At 67.4% G+C, this 334-nt stretch overlaps 1 protein-coding gene across 1 annotated transcript in view; it reads left to right on the top strand.

The window, feature by feature from the left end:
• Window positions 1–334, top strand: part of MAPKBP1 (mitogen-activated protein kinase binding protein 1) — a 51188-nt gene continuing 50854 nt past the window's right edge. The window contains exon 1 of the mRNA XM_006920466.3: window positions 1–149. The gene's annotated coding sequence lies outside the window, so the exon portion shown is untranslated. The remainder of the gene's footprint in view (window positions 150–334) is intronic.

The following is a 334-nucleotide window of genomic DNA, read 5'->3' as shown; positions in this document are numbered from 1 at the left end:
CAGCCCGTAACTTGGCCCAGGCAGTAGTTCGCGTTTTGAGCCGCTCGTGCCACCATAGCTGCTGCTGCCGTCGCGGCCGTGGAGCTGAAATAGTGGAGCGAGATGCCTGAGGGCGCTGTGAGCGGCGCGGCCCCCGGGCCCCAGGGCTGGTGAGGCTGGGTCCGAACGGGGGCGCTGGCGAGTAGCAGGGGCTTCTGAGAGAGGTGGAAGAGAAAGGCCCAGGGTCCCTGTGGAGTGCCAAGAGCGAGCTCCAGAGGTTCAGGGGTGGGGGAGGGAGACTCCCGTGGCAGAACGGGTTGCCGGGCCACAGCACACTGAGTGTCCTTGCAGCCCC

Source organism: Pteropus alecto, unplaced genomic scaffold (genome assembly GCF_000325575.1).
Source record: "Pteropus alecto unplaced genomic scaffold, ASM32557v1 scaffold86, whole genome shotgun sequence".
NCBI classification, from domain to species: Eukaryota; Metazoa; Chordata; class Mammalia; order Chiroptera; family Pteropodidae; genus Pteropus; species Pteropus alecto.
Note: the sequence above shows the minus strand (reverse complement) of the source record. Positions and strands in the feature narration are given on the sequence as shown.